General features: G+C 41.0%; 1 protein-coding gene across 1 annotated transcript in view; it reads right to left on the bottom strand.

Annotated features, from left to right (window-relative positions):
- Positions 1–15,729, bottom strand: part of ppm1lb (protein phosphatase, Mg2+/Mn2+ dependent, 1Lb) — a 54,827-nt gene that overhangs the window by 17,708 nt on the left and 21,390 nt on the right. The gene's annotated exons all lie outside the window — the stretch shown is intronic.

The following is a 15,729-nucleotide window of genomic DNA, read 5'->3' on the forward strand; positions in this document are numbered from 1 at the left end:
CAGTCATGGTGGTGCAGAGCATCACACACGGCTCTCCTTCTGCTTTGTGCATCAAGAGAGCACAAAGCTATACGTCTATACACAAACACACCTTCATGTGTCAGCAGGGCCACCTACACACTGCGCATCATCCACCCTGTTACCCAAACACTCCCTGCTGACTGCAACAGTGAGCCTCTCCGATGCACAGTCCACCAGAAATAGTCAGACCTTCCATCCATTATATCACGAGGCTGCCCAAAAATGAGGGAAGTCATCAGAGTTTTCCTGTAGAATCACCCTGAGGGAGACTCATAACCCAAGAAGAGAAATCTTTTTCTGACAGATCAAGTAGGCAGATGGAGAGAAGAAGAAGAAGAAAGGGGATGAAGGGGGAGAGGCTGAGGAGCAGTGTGAGAACCATTCATTAGCATCACTCAAGCACATCATTAAAGAGAGGGGAGAGAAAGAGAGCAAGGAAGAGGGGGAGCATGGGAGACTCCAGCTTTAATACGGAACCTGTGATAAGTGACAGAAAACCATCAAAGTGGTATAATAAAAGCAAAAGCAGCGGGAACTAAAAAAAGTCTGGAAAAAGGGATCCAGAATATTTTCCTTTGTTGTTTTTATTTCCAATTTGAATCTTTTTAAATTACAGTCATAAAACATGTCATAGAGGAGATAACGACAGTGATCAAAGGTCCAATCTGACTATAGTAAGCAATGACTATATAATGTTCATCAATCTAGTTCTATGGACACTGCAAAGGATATAACTTGTGTTTAGCGTAAATCAATGAATAATTCAAAGGATTTAATTAAAGGGAGAAAGGAGGGCTTGTTGCTGAGTGGGACCGTGTGTGTCCACTGCAGAGGTGTAGCATGTTTCTCCTCAGAATGACATTGCGGAGCTCAGTCGGTCCACAGGGTCTAGAAGAGCATGAGCATGAAGGTCTAATTTCATGACTGCACACCAGAGCTTTGTATGTGCTGAAGGTTTGCCAAGTATACTGTAGGATGTGAGTGTGTGTTAGTTTGGTATGACATTGTCTCTGTAACAAAAAAAGAAGCTCTTTTGTACTTGCACAGAGTCATCATTTGAAAAGTTGAAACAGGAAAACAATTTCACTGCAAGATCCATTTAGGAGCTTTTTGGAGCTCAGTCAAGACAAAGTTCCTAAGTGCTCTGATAAACTCCCGTGTGATACAAGCAGAAGCTGTTAAATGGACTTTGTGGTTTGCTATTTATAAGCCTGTTTTTCTGCACTTTAATGCACTAACGTTAAGGCTTTATGCTCAGACGTGAGCTTAGATGTGTTTGGCAAGACTAAAATTAAATAAAACTAAATCATACACTTGAATCTACTCATAGGCTATTTATTAAATATGTACACAGCCATCGTGACATTACCCACTGGCTCATAAAGTCTAGTTTGGAAGCTTCGAGCTCAGCCTTTAGGCATGTGGGCATCTTGGTGTTTCAACGCCAGATGTCATCAAAAAGAGGTGGATCAGGCTGAGAAACCAAAGAGAACTCTTATGAAGGTCATGGTATGCTCATTCTAAAAGAAAACCCCAGTTTATCCTCATTTTTAGCTCTTCTGGAGGTGAGCATGACACTAGTGAATAAAATCATAAACTTACGAGGAAAGAGTTAAGGGAGTCAAGAGCTGCTTTTTCAAAGATTTCTATACAATCAGACTTCTTTTTGCAACCACACGAGTCACCCTGTGGTTCCACATTGACTTCAAGTTTTAGACCCTGAAGCTACCTTCATCTTCTCTATACAGCAGGCATGTCAAAATCATTTTACACTGTGGGGCACATGCAGCCCACTTTGATCTTGAGTGGGCCAGCCAAGTGAAACTCCTCTTTCCACTCCATCAGTGTAAAGAAGTTTAACTACACTTAATCCCTGAGACATCTTTGTATTAGAAAAAGAAGTGCAATTTCAACAGCTCTCAGTTTTTTCGCCAAACTGGTGGAAATGTTGGGCTTAAATTGTAAGACTTAAATGTGTAATATTTCAACAACAATACCTAGGCTGCCCTTTAATTTAAAAAAAAGAAAGAGAATATGAATATGTCCCTTTGTTTGTTTGTTTGTTTGTTTTTTAAACTGTGAACCCGCAAAAATCCCCCCATAAATTTCTATAGTAGATAGTGAGAAAAGGAAGGTTTCTGTTTCTGTCATTTAATTGTTTATCTTTTACTTTGGTATAATATGAAAGGCCATGTGGGACGTCTTTATTAGCAGGAAAAGGTGTAAAACTTAAAAAAGTGCAAAATTTATGCCTTCCCTCACATTTCCCATAGCTGTCCTGTGATCCAGATTGGAGTCTTTGCTGGGCCGATTTTGGCCCCTGGGCTTTATGTTTGACACCCGTGATATACAGTCAATGTTTCTACTGCTCAGTAGCTTTCTAACTTTAATCACATCACATTTTTTCTTCTATCAGAACATCTATTGATTCACCTCACTTATCTACACTGGATCCATTTGACTTGTTTTACCATAACAGCCATCTGCTGAATCCCATGAGATGTGATTGTTGAAATAATCATTATCCTGTAACAGCTTTTTCTACCGCAGCTGTGATATTAATCTAGAAAGAAAGGAGTCGTAAGTAAGGGCAGGGAATCTATTGAAAAGCTATCGTAAACCTGAGTATTACAACTCAATAACTTGCTTCCTGTGCGGTGTGAGCCTGGGGCCAGACTGGAAGTGTTTGTGTGGCCTTGAAAACACACCCTTGTGCCCAACACACAGACTTTTGCCCAGACCAAAAAATCTGAAACCATTCCACTCTTCCAGCCGTTAAATCTCTCCCAAAACCACAACAAACATCCTGAGCACAGATGGACTCAGGGAGGCTGAGGGTGGGGCGATGGCACTGTGAGCCACAAATCCCCTTTAGGGACCTACAAAGCTCATACAGTTCTGCACATTGTGACAACTTGAGCTAAAGAAATATTTAAAAATAAACCACTCAGAGCAACTTTCATATTCAAATACCAGCCATGTCGCAGAGGGTATACGTAAGGGCCAACAGAGAGCCGACAGCGTAAAGAGGACAGAAATCTGCAGTGAATGAGGATTTCAGAGGGAAAAGGCAGCGCTATAAAAATGGATGAGGACTGGAAAGTTGAATAGAAGTCCATTAAAAGTGGCAGGAAATGCTTCACTGCCTTCAGCATTCACAGAGAGAAAAACACATCGCCATGAAATACTGCCTCTTGGCTAAACACAGTTAGCCTCATCTCTTTTCTATTTCTGACTGTGACTGAATAAGAGGGGCAACATTAGTAAGATGGGAACATCTGGTAACCGCAGTCACAGCTGCCAAAGTCTCGGATTGGCGGGACATCCCACCTCGCCAGTCATCTGACAGCACGTCCCCTCAAATGTTTGGCAGCACACAAATACCTGCGCCCGTGGACAACAGACAGCAGGTTGTTGGCCCGTTCTGTCTCCAATAAAGATTTTACTGCAAAGGTGACCGTCCTGCGAATCCAAATCTACCACCATAAACACACACAGGCACACAGTTGCACACTTATAACCAGCCATCACACTGCAGAGGGAGATCTTGCTCATAAAGTGAAATCTCATGGAAGTGATTCGCATTTAGCGAGTAAACAGACTCGGAGTCATCAGTCTGCCTTTCCGGTCTCTGCTCGCAACACACACATCTCAGAGTAAGATCTCATCGTGTGTCCTTCCTGTGACAGCCAAGTCCATTAAAGGAGATGAAGACACATATAAAACCTAAAGAGTCTATTAGAAGCAAGCAGCCTAGTTGATCCATCACTTCATATAGCCTCACCTGGTAATAAGACAACCGTGTTAGTGTCTATGATCTTGATACAGACTCAACAGTGGTCTCATGTTTGGTTTATATAAAAGAAGGCTTGCACGCATTTTCAAAACTCTGTACTTGCAAGAAAGGATTCACAAAACTGCTGAAGTATGCTTGCATTTCAACTGCTTGTGTTACAGCCTGACTGATACTGGATATGTGCTGATGATACTGATTAATATTTGAGAGTTAAAGAGGACCTATTATGTCCACTTAACCTCCATATTTTTATTCTCTCATCCAGAGTGGCTTTGAATTATTTAGCGTTCAGAATTATCCTTATTTATCTTACACTGGGCAGTCCCTCAGTTTATACTCTGACACAACCTGATTAAACTCTCCCTGTAGGACAGTCTTCCGATTGGCTCCCTCTTGCAAACAGAACGTTTTAAAAGAAGTCGGAGCTATGCAATTGAGATGACTATATTGAAGATACATTATTTTGCCTTCCCATTCTTAATTCATGGGGTTTAACATGATGTCAGCCCACCTTTTACAGCTGTAACAGTTTCAACACTGGGAAGTCTTCCCTCAAGGTTTAAGAGTCTGTTTATGGGAATTTTTGACCATTCTTTGTGAGGTCAAACATGATGTTGGATAAGAAGGGCTGGCTCACAGTGTCTGCTCTAATTCATCCCAAAGGTGTTCTGGGGGTTGATGTCAGGACTCATGCAAGTCAAGCCAGTCAAGTTCTTTACACCAAACTCGATCATCCACATCAATGTGGACCTTGCTTTGTGCGCTGGTGTGCAGTCATGTTGGAACAGGAAGGGGCCACACCCAAACTGTGTCACAAAGTTAGGAGCGTGAAATAGCCCAAAATGGCTGAAGCATTAAGAGTTCCTTTCACTGGAACTAAGGGGCCGGACCCAGCTCCTGAAACACAACCCCACACCATAATCCCTTATCTACCAAACGCTCCACATGTCACAACAAGTGTCAGACATGTCTCCTGGCAACTGCCAAACCCAGACTCCTCAATCAGATTACCAGACAGACAAGCTTGATTTGTGACCTTCAGAGTACAGTGGTGCCGTGCTTTACACCACTGCATCTGACGCATTGCATTGTGCTTGACGATGTAAGACTCTGATGCAGCTGCTTGGCCTTGGAAACCCATTCCACGAAGCTCTCTAAGCACTGTTCTTGATCTAATTTGAAGGTCACACGAAGTTTGGATGTTTGAAGTGATTGACTCTGCAGAAGGTTGGCGTCCTCTGCGCATCATGCACCTCAGTATCCACAGATCGTGCTCTGAGATTCATACCACTTCATAGCTGACTTGTTGTCATTCATGTTGGTCTTGATCAGTGGATATTCGGTTGGTTTGTTTGGTTAGTGGACATAGAAGCACTATGTAAAAACAGAATCACTACAAGGAGGCACGATATGATGGCTGGCAGTGTTACGCTGACAAGTTAAATTGCGTGTTTTCAGTTAATCTCTACCACTTTCTCATTCTTGCTGACTACGCAATAAAACAATGTTTGGCTTAGTTTGGTTTTGTAAATTCTATAAATGAATGGTAAACAAAAGTTATTTTGATTGACTGGTAACACGAATAAAGGCAAGTAAATCAAACGATCAGTTGACGAGGGTTGGTCCTTGGGATCTCTGAAGCCTGCTGAGAACCTTTTGTTGTGTGTCAAGTTCTACATCTCTTGTCTCATTGTCTGCCAGCTCTCCTCTCCCCATACACTACTCCACTGCTGTGGCTTAAAAAAAAAAATCAATGACTTCACCACAAAGCAAAAACATGACATTTCACAAGAAAATTACAACCTTGCTGTGACATGACCACTTAAGAGACCCACAAACTCTTCTCAAAGGTGTCACTGTTCTGCAGGTCCTGTTATGTCGATCAACAAACATCGCATGCTTTGCTTTTAGGCAGGAGGACCATTCAAGAACAATACTTGGTCTAAATGACATCTTTGGCTTCTCTAAGCTCAAATGATATGTTACTCATCAACAGAGAGAAAGTCAGCCAATAATATCTGGCACATTGGGTCTGCTTTTAAGTGCGAGTAACATTGTTTTCCTCCCACATTCAACAGCAAGAAAAGTGCAGCTACTTAAATAGCAAATGACAGGAGATCACGGGGAATATTAAGCGAATGGTGCAGAGGCGCTGATGCCCACATCTCCAACATGGCTGTAAATAACATTTTAGACTTTCATCTTGCTGCTCTCTTTGACATACGTACAACACACGTTACACACTGCACGAACACACAAACAGCTGCCATAGTGTGAAAGTGGCACTCATGAAAAGTAACACTGCAGCCCTGTAATTTCTTGAGTTATTAGCAACATGAATCTGAGTGCTAAGCAGCAGCGTGAAAGCGTAGCCCGTTAGCTTATGTGCACCATAGTGCAGGTGCCAATATTCATGCCTGCATGTCAATGACAGATAGAAACAGCCTTTGGCCTAGGGCCTCCAGATGCCACAAACCTGTCTTTCAAAACAGAGAGAGGTGGCAATTAAAATGATTCCAACTGGCATAAAATCAGAATGGGCCACAAACACAACGATGAGGATGTGAGAGTGATGCAAAAAAAAGAAAAGAAAAAAGAAATAAAGAGATGAGAGAAAGAGAAGAGGTGAAAATCCATTTTAGACGAGCGTTCAGGTGAGGAAAAATGAGCCGAGTGAGAGACAGAGAAAGAATAAGTGTAGAGAATCACTTACAGTTTGGATGTGTTGCCACATTTCTTGCAGGTGTGGGACTGATTAAACAAAACCACACACATAACACTTTCAAGCCTAATTGATAGGCTTTTTCTCAGACAGCTGGCTTTGCACAGAATAAAATGTTCCTTTTCTTAACTTTCAACAGAAGCAAATAACCCAAAGAAGCCGTGACTGACCACAAATAGCACTGAAGTTGGGTTTTAGAAGTGCAGGAAACAGGAATTCTAGGTTGGGAGCCCATTTTCTAAAATGAAAGGAAGATGTTTTCAGCAAAGCAACCCTTTAGTCATGATTATAGGTATATGTGTTAGAATAGGTATTACCGTAAGAAAGTGGTACTTTTGTGTTGTGCCTGCACCACTGACAGCACTTTGAATACTTTCTCATCCTCCACCTTCAGTAAGTCTATTATTACCAAGAGCCAGCAACAACCACACGCAATCCCACGCTTTTACTACTGCTGCAAGAAAACAAATGATGATTCTGAATAAATATCGCACAGTCCTACGACACAACTGAGCAGGGAAGACTTCCCACAGGCCTCTTCTTCCAAGTCTCTGTAGGAAAGTACACTCTGATCGGATTAGCTAAAAAGAGTGAACGGGGGTGGGGGGTGGGTTAGAAATAAATGAGAGCTGTGTCACCAAGCTGCAGAGTCAACATGTCCACTGTGCGGGTGAATTTCTTTCTTTTAGGCAAGCAAAATGCCTTATTGATTACTTAGTGCAATCACAGACAATATGCACCGTGAATGGCAGTCCTGTCTATCATATAATACAGCTGCATTCAGACATAGTGGTGACTGTGTTTTCTGATGGGTAGTGGCCCATTTAGAGCTCAAGTGCATTAATTATTCAGCTTATTATTTAGTCAACTGTCATTCAGCACATGACATGATAGGATCACGCAACTGCTGCAGATTTGTCAGCTTTACATGCTTGATGCCAATCTCCTGTTCCACCACATTGAACTTAACCTTGTTTTCCTGTTCTTAGCTGACAGGAGTGGCACGCAATGTGGTCTTCTGCTGCTGTGGTCCATCTGCTAAAGGTTCGATGTGTTGTGCATTCATAGATGCTCTTCTGCATACTGTCGTTATAACAAGCGGTTATTTGAGTTACCGTTGCCTTCCTATCAGCTCTAAGCAACCTGGTCGGCTTCTGATTTCTGAAATTAACATTTTCACCTCACATGTTATTTTCATTTTCAGACCATTCTCTGTTAACTCCAGAGACCAGCCCACCTGGCATCAACAACCATGCCCCAAAGTTACTTAAATTACCTTTTTTTACCCCATTCTGATACTCAGTTTGGACTTCATCAGGTTGCATGCCTACATGCCTAAATACTAGGGATGGGTATCGTTTAGGTTTTATCCGATACCGGTGCCAAATCGGTACTTTTGAAACGGTGCCGGTGCTTAAACGGTGCTCGAACCGGTGCTTAAAGAATGGAGAACACAAAATTGGTCCAAAAACCTCTCATGTTCAGCTGGTTCACCAGGCCATCAGACTGCTGAACACGTCATAGACACCTCAGCTTCACTACTGGAACTTTAACATTATGCACTCCATACTGTACAGTAATGCCACTGTTTTGCACATGTCTCAACTCTGTATATTTTATATATTTTATTTATTGTTTACTCTATTTAATTTGTAAAATATGTGTACACACACACACACGTAGGAAAATATTTACTATACACATCCAGAAATGCATATACTATTATATATTGTACATATATTTATTAGTTTCAGATGTAGCCATTCTTGTATTTTGCTTGTTTACATTATTGTATTTTGCACAACTCTGTTGCTTGTGAAGCTCGCACACAAGAATTTCACTCACATGTGCTGTACCAATGTACCTGCACATGTGATGTGACAATAAAAGTGATTTGATTTGATTTGGTTTTTGTAAAAAGATAACAATGTTAGCCTTTTCTGCAGCTATAGGGCATATATGGTATCACTCTTGGCTGGAAGCAGTGCTTAATCAATGGAAAAAAACACAAACTTTGTCCAAAAACCGCTCATGTTCAGCTGTTTCCCTCTTTTTCTTTGGTCATTTTAGCCTTTTTGGCCAGGGTGAAGGGAGTAGCTGCCATCAAACAAGAAGACAGCCGCATGTAGATATGATGATGTTTGCTAGTTCACCTTACATGCATTAATTTAATAACGTGGTTAGCCTACTCAACGTAAATTACTCACGCAGAGAAGAACGGCTGCTGCTGCCATCATCATCCGTCATCATTTCTGCTACACTGGCAGGGCTAGGGGCCAGGACTCTCCTCTTCGTGTTTTTAGGTATGTTGCTAACTCCGGGTCCGATAACAGGCACCACACCGCAGTAGATGTGCTCGGTGTGAGGTCTCGCAGCAAGCTATCAAATACGGCGCATTTCTTGGTTTTTGGAGAGAAAAAAAACGCTATGCGTCGCTAGGTGTTTCATCGGATTTGAGGAGTTACCTCCTTTGACAGTATCAGCTTAAAGCACTTGTTGCAGGCTGCTGAGTTTGCATCTTTTGCTGTGAAGTACAGCCAGACTTTTGACCGCTTCGCCTTGGGCATTTTTAATCTGTAGCTCTGCATAAAAGAACGTACGTACCTGGCCCCGCCTACTATCCTCGGAAACGTAAAATGATTGGCTAGAAGTGTATCACAGCTCAGGAAAAAAAAAGCACCGAAATAAAGCACCGAAATGTGCGCTGCTTTTCGGTCTGGTTACTACCGTTTATGTCAGAACCGGTGCCATCATGGCACCGGACACCGGTACCCATCCCTACTAAATACATTGAGTTGCTGCCAATGTGACTGGCTCATCAGAAAACTGTGTTAATGAGCAGTTGAGTAGACATCTCATGTTAAAAAAGGTGAACAAATAGTTTTTAAATCTAGACATTTTTAAAGTGGCAAAAATAATCTCAACATCCCTCAACAGTGCAAATAAGCACAGCTTATAAAGATTTATTGTTTTTTTTCCTTTCAAATAATATTCGAAACACATAGGGTGATTAATGAGGGCTAACAAAAGAAACCATTTTGGTTGGGACTCTTTGGGGTTTTGTGCACACACAAACAAGTAATTAAAAAATGTCAGAGTAACCCATAATATTATATTATAGCCATTTGTTACTTCTAATGATGCAAAAACCATAGGTCCAACAGTTTTGTTTCCCGCTTATCATGCAGTAATATGTCAGCAAGTGGACTAAATTATTGCAAATTTGCAGTTTTTCCTTAAACGAACAGATGTAAGCCAAGAACGATGACTGTTTCCGTTCAGGACCCAGGGGATTTGGGTAAGCACTTCTCAGATATCCATCAGCTCACAGATGCCCTTGTGCTGAGGACGAAGGCAGCACTATTAAAACTTTGTAAGATGTATTTGTATATAATAAAAAAAGGCCCATACAGACCACTCAAGGCTGCAGAAGAGAGAAGAGAAAAGAAGAGAAGAGCTTGGTGTCTTCATAGGCCTGTCTTTTAGCATCTATTAGAATTGCATTTGTCCTTCAGAGCCCCACACCTAGCTTTGTTCTATTTTTATGCAAACACACACCTCTGCGTGACTTCTTTGTGTTGAGTATCCGGTTGTTCAGGGATGACACGACGAATCCTACTTCCGGGTCTAAAGTAGTCTGCGTTTAATATGGCTTTTGTGTTGTTAACATGTTTAATGTTATGTATTTTCTTCTATTTGATCTCAAAAAGCTCCTAAAACAGTCAGTGATCACTGTTGACCTCCCTCGGCTTTTATTACCGCTAATCATTTATTTAAGCTCAGTTTTTAAAACCTTAGGATGTAACTACAGCCCAGCCCATGCAGCAGTATATGAATGACTAACCTCGTATTATGGATGGATTATCTCAGTTGTTCTCCTGGCTGAAGTTTGGTCCTTTTACAGTATCCTGCCATGTGATTACATTTGTTCCTGACCACCGAGAAAACTCACGTTAACTTTTATCGAGTGGAAAAAAAGTTAGCTTGTTTATATTATGTTAACATAGATGTGTCGCTAGCGGTCACGTAGCACATCATTATATACCAGCTAGCCAAACTTCAGTAACCCTACAAACGTCACTGCTGTTTAGTTTTCTGTCTTCATTTATGTTGGAAGTGATAACAGAGCTGTACGTTTTAATTTGTTTCCAAAACCCCGCAGTCAGGACATGCTATATTGTATTTAGATAGAAGCTAGCGAGCTAACTCCCTGCTAACTTCTAACTCCGTTAAATGTCATAAATTCTGTTTTCATGGATGCCTGGATGTTAAACTCAATTGTTACACCTGGTAGAGCAGAACGCTGATCATTTTATTAAAGATGAAAGACTTTAGACAGTTTTTCAACTCTCAGTAACGCCATAGTGATCATATGGACCTGCAGCGGAGTTTAGGCCCAGACATGGCTAGTGACGTCAGACTGAACAACCGGATACTGCTGATTTACTTTCCTTTGATTTGTAGAAAAAGGGGGGGGGGGGGGTGGGGGGAAGCACTGAGCAAAAGTCTCAAGCCACTCTTCATTTGTTTTGCTGGGAAAATAGAAAATGATTTCCATTCATGTGCAAGCATACGTGAAACATGTAAACAAGGCAAAATAGTTCACATTATTAACCACTGAAAGTCAAATTTTTATATGACCCCCTTTATTTTATCTAACAACACCTGAACTTACATAGGCAAGCTTTCTTGTAATTTTTTAAGGAATAGTCCTTTCCAGACAGTATTCCATGGTGAAACAAAATCTGATGGTAGTTTTCTGCGTTCATAATTTCATTAATTTTGACAAGATCCCCAACACCACCGGTGGAATTACGGTCAACACTGCTTTATTGTGTTTTTGAAGTGTGTCTAACACTGGTGACAACTCCTCAAACGTAGCAGAGGGAATCTTTCTTTTTGAAGGATGGCTTCTTCTGCCTTTCACCACAGACGGTCCGTTTATATTTTCATCAAGAGTCTTTTTTTGTGCTGCTGAAGATGTAAAGTCAATGTTATGGCCAACCTCTGGCTGTATCTTGGTTGTGTTCCCCGGTCAACTCCAAAGCCTCCACTGTGCTTTATAGATGTCTGTAGACTCTCACTGTTGTACCTCTCTCGTGGCATCCTCTGTATATACTGACAACAATTTTAATGAAAATTTAGAATAGATGACTCTGTAAAACCTTCCTTCAGAATGGCTTCCTGACAGCCACCCTTCCACTGAGACCATTTTGGATGAAGCTTCAGTGAGCAGTAGATGGATCAACTGAAGATCCAGATGCATCTCTCAGGTCATGTGTTTTTGATGGATTTTTCCACCTATTTCTTAAGGATATGAGTTTCAGATACTATTAATCTGCTTTAAATTGTTTTAGGGAATTTTTTTGTTTTTTATTTTTTAGACCTGTCACTTCTTTTCTCCTCCAGTTGTCCAATTTTCTCACTTTAAGGACACATTGCACACCATGCTGGGATTTGCCCAGTTTCTGGCTAATAGCCCTTCTAGAATCACCTTGTTAGTGCAAAAATATTATTTTATGCCTGTCACACTTTGGCATTTTTTTTCATGGATTCACCTAAAGAAATGTGAATAAATGACATGTTTTTACAAAAGGTTAGTAACAAAGTGCCTAAAGCCACAATTTAAAATTCGTTCTTTGTTCAATTGTCTCCAATATAGCGAATAAAGACATTCCTCTGAAAATGATCAGCTACGATAGCTGAATCTGAAAAGACCTTTAGAAAGCTTGGAGAACTGCTACTCAAGACTGATTTAAAAATGACAAGAAAGTCTGGCTTTGACAGGTGATTCAAGACTTTTGCACCATACTGCACGACTCAGTAGCAATGTTCTTCACACGCAGAAACCTTGTATTCCCATGCGTCTTTTTCATTTGCTTTGTGATTCGTTTCAGTCTTTTTAGTGCTCACAGGATTAAGAAGAAAAGGTTTGCACAGACAACCAAGTTCCCTGCCAATAAACCTTTCTTCAGGGGCCGTTGTAGCATCTTCCTTTGGGTTAAGAGGTCCAAGTGTACTGGGTATTAGAGGTGATTATCACCACCTATTATCTTGACCAATAACATTTTGCAAAAGGTTACAAACTCCAGAGGCCAGGCCAGAGAGAGTTATTCTCTCTCATGGAAACCACTGCGCCTTGTTTGCAGTGCAGGATTTTCTTCCATTGCTCATCTATGTTATAATTGACCACTTCTGCAAAATGTTCACCGAGCACCTGAATGAGAAGCTGCCAAGGTCACCATTATTTCCTCCCAGGGCTGCTTTAGCTAACTCGAGCAAAGAGTTGTTCTGTTCTGTTGCTGGCGGCAAGAGGAAACACTGCTGTCTTCACACACTCCCAGTATCTGTGGGACGCATAACATTTACTTTTTGTCCAACTTTACAATTAGCCTTGATCGTACGCCCACATACCAGAGCAATGTCAAAACTGTAATGCTGAGAAACAGAAACAGTGAAACTGACACTGATTTAAAAGCAGTCCCAGTGCTTTAAAAAAAAAAAAAAAAAAAAGTATCCCATCAGTTAAGGTCACAACTCTCACTTAACCGTCTGGGGATATGAATCTAATTCTTTTTCAACCACTCCGGTTTTACTTTTCTGCTTTTGGTCATCATCTTGATGTACTGCCCATCCTCTCTAAAGGATTCGGTCATGGACTGCGGCCGTATAACACAACTTGATGCAATTTTTAATTCATTGCAGTCTGGGGACAATAAAACAGCCCCACATAGTTCAATCCACCAGGCTCCATAGCTGTGAATACTGTCATTTTTAATCCCATCCAAGTTAAACTTGGCAATTTTTGCTTGCCCAAAAGAGGAGGTTTAATTTGAACTCATCTAGATTAGCTGAACTCAGATGTTGGTTTATTGTTGTTTTTGGTTACCATTTACAAATACTGACTGTCTTCATGTGAGGCTTTTGGGAACATCGGTAAACTGAAGCCACATCACCTAAAGTTTAAACACTGCAGTGAAATTTGGACATAGAAGGACTGCAGCAGTCTCTCAAACGCTTCTTTGTGCTGTACACATTGTTGTGATCACAGCATCGGTTCATACAAATTCATCTTTGTATAGAATAGCATACTTTGGCAGTAACCAAACACCTAATGTCTTCATTTACAGGCAATGGGGTATTGTCTGGGCCATTATCTTTACCACTGGAGTCCAAGCAGCTTATCAATGAAATAATTAGCACACCTAGATTAGCACACATTTTAAGCCTGGATTTTGGATGATTACTCAGTGTGTGTTACAGGCATGACAAAGTAGGTGTTATTAGTCTGATCAGATTGTCGCTGTAAGTAAAAATCAGGCCACATTGTTTTGTAATCAGTGCTGAAACCGTGGCACTTAAAAATACAAATGACTGAAAATAAAAAGGAGATTAATTCATTTTTTTTGGTTTTACCGTCCTGCTTCAAGTGTGAAAAGTACGTTTATGCCAATTTCTCTTGGCTGAATGATTATTAAAAACTCGTGTTATGCTTCAGGAAGGGAACTAGTTTCATAGCAGATTTTATTTGCCGAGCTCCAGAGAGACGCCTGGCAAATATAATACAAGAAGCTGATTTTTAAGAGCGAGTGGTAAAATAACCTGTAATTTTTGTGATGAAATAAAACATGATTTGATGACTGCAACTGCAGTTTTTTCTCTCTCTCTGTTGGTGAATTATGTGCATGATATGAATTTAAAATCATCCAGAAGTCCGTGGTCTGAGTTATTGAATTAAACAGGTATGTCATTACAGCCTTCAGTATAAACGGTTGGTTGCAGTATTTTCCTCACTGTTCTGCAGTGGGATTGGGCCCTGATGTAAATACAGTGTTTGCAGATTTCACACTAATTTTGTACATTTCACTCCCCATCTGTTGGAGTTGCATTAGAAAGTCTTGCTGTTGTTTTAATATAATGTGCTGCTAATGTAGATATAGGCATGTACTATTTTTTCACTCTAACAAAGCAGATATGAATTCCTCATTTAAATCAGCCTAGTCATCTGACTGAAACAAAGCAAGATGCTCTCTAACAGTGGAGTTTCCCCCATCCTTCCTCTTCCATTTGGAACAAGCAGCAAAATGTAATGTAGTGACAGAGGCTAAGATGTGAAGACAGCAGCAAAAAGTTTTAAAAAACAAGAGTGAGTGTTATTCTTCCTCTGTGAATGTGGGGCACAAAAAGCCTAGAGGAGAAGAGCTAAGTAAATGTCAGCTACGCCTTTTTTCCCCTCTCTCTCTCTGACGCACACACATGCACACGTCTATCACAATCTCACACCCTACCAATAGCTCATGTACTCCTGGGCTTATAATATACCACTGTGCCCACTCACACGCACACACATGCACAGACACACACTCACAGACACACACACTTGGCATGTGTTCTTATTTGTATTCCTGCTATCTGGAGCCTGTGTTCTCTGGCAGACACTGATATATCAATTGCATAAATATTCATACACTAGTCAGAGTGGCAAGCTTCATCAGCCTCCTCTCTTTGTGCAAGTGTGATTGCACACGAACACACAGACACACGAACACACACTCGTCGTGCACTATGGTGAAGCATTCCTAAACAATACCAACCTTGCACATGCACCCGTACAGTGAGCGAACACTGAACCCCACAGCGGGGTCTTTCATCACAAGCTAATGAACCACGTCAAGTCTGTCACCTCATGTGCTCACACACACACACACACACACACACACACACACACACATGTTCATGTCTTATAAGATGTGTGTCTCTTTCTTCCTGTGATTGAAGCCACTTATCAATCATTTCCTGGTTGATTAATTGGTGGAGCGGCTCTACTGGCGAATTAATCACATCTGTGTGAGAGACTTTGTTTGATTAGCGTCACTGAGGAGACTGAAACCAGGACATTAGGTGGAACCCAGTATGAGCTAAAGCCTAAATTATTTACAAGACTATAGCTGTAGTCACGTTTCTCCATAAAGACTTATTCGACTTTTAGTTGGATGCTGATGCGACTTCATTAGAATGGGATAAGAACAACACCCCCTTATTTTGTGGATAGGATTCATTAAGGTGCTGCTGTTAGACAGACCATTCAAGATCTTTGTCAGTGTGCGTTTGTCATCTCCACTCACTAACTTTCTTCCCTACATCTTCATGGCTCATTGCTCCCAAGCTTAATCTCTTTCTCTCTCACACA

This window comes from Astatotilapia calliptera, chromosome 14, assembly GCF_964374335.1.
Source record: "Astatotilapia calliptera chromosome 14, fAstCal68.1, whole genome shotgun sequence".
NCBI lineage: Eukaryota > Metazoa > Chordata > Actinopteri > Cichliformes > Cichlidae > Astatotilapia > Astatotilapia calliptera.